Genomic DNA, 1,273 nt, shown 5'->3' on the forward strand with positions numbered 1-1,273 from the left:
TTAACTATGGTTAAGTTATTTAACTATGGTTAAGTTATTTAACTATGGTTAAGTTATTTAACTATGGTTAAGTTATTTAACTCTGGTTAAGTTATTTAACTATGGTTAAGTTATTTAACTCTGGTTAAGTTATTTAACTCTGGTTAAGTTATTTAACTATGGTTAAGTAAAATCCAGAACAATGGAAAACAAACAAACAAAGAACAAGCTTGTAAATTTTAATTCAGACGTAAAAGCTTAATGACACATTCCCTGCAATTATAAAAAGGGATCGGCATCAGTATCTGCACAACTGGCCTTTTATTKACTTGGTAACGGCTATATCGTTAATCTTGTAGGACCCCACAGGACACCTTCACCACCCGAGGGTCCTCGTCCGTTTAAAGACCTGAATGTGTCCAAGCTTCATCCCCCTGRCTGGTGTCGTCAGATTGTTTCAGTGTTTCCACCTCTTGTTTTCTCATGATATCTGTTTCCTGACTGAGCCAGTCCCTCCTACGCTTCACACCATGATACTGCCACCTCCATGCTTCACAGTTGGAAAGCTTCCTCCTTGTGTTATTGGCCTCATTATGCCCAAACAGTTTAATTTAATGTCATCAAACCAGATCAGTGTGTTCGGGCTGCGCCTTGAAATCCCTTCACAGGCGTGGTCCTGATTATCTCAGCTTCAGTTAMTGAACCTTCCAAAGCCATGACATCATCATCTTCAGAGTATTTTCAGGCATCTTACAGTATAAAACGTGTGTAGCTGGTTCTGAATACATATTCTTAAGACTCAAAGTTAGCTTGAATGTTTGCTTCACGTCTCCTGAATAAGTTTCTGAACATCAGTTGTTTGATTCCATCTGAAAATGTTTTAGCTTGATTTGATTTATTTGTTTGACATGTTTCACAAAGCTGTGATGGACCTGTGACCCATCCGGGGGTCCCCCACCCCTCACACTGACAGCTGGGTAAGGGCACCTGTGACCCTGAAAGGAAAGAAGTGGGTAAAAGGTGGATTTTTTTAAAAATTAAAATCAAAAACTTGTAATGTTGCTGGTGTGTTTATTCTTTGTTCAAGCTTGGAGTTTCATGTCCCACAGAACAGGACCAAGTTCTTCTCCTCTTCTTCTTGAGTTGTAGACGATGGAGCTTAAGACCTGCACTGTAAAGGATTTTACCATAAAAACAGTAAATTGTTGGCAGCAGGGATGCCAGTAATTTACTGTTTTTACAGTGTAGCTATTGTCATTTATTTCAACAGTATATTACTCTAAATTGGATTACA

The sequence above is a fragment of the Austrofundulus limnaeus genome, unplaced genomic scaffold (assembly GCF_001266775.1).
Source record: "Austrofundulus limnaeus strain Quisiro unplaced genomic scaffold, Austrofundulus_limnaeus-1.0 Scaffold1089, whole genome shotgun sequence".
Lineage (NCBI taxonomy): Eukaryota > Metazoa > Chordata > Actinopteri > Cyprinodontiformes > Rivulidae > Austrofundulus > Austrofundulus limnaeus.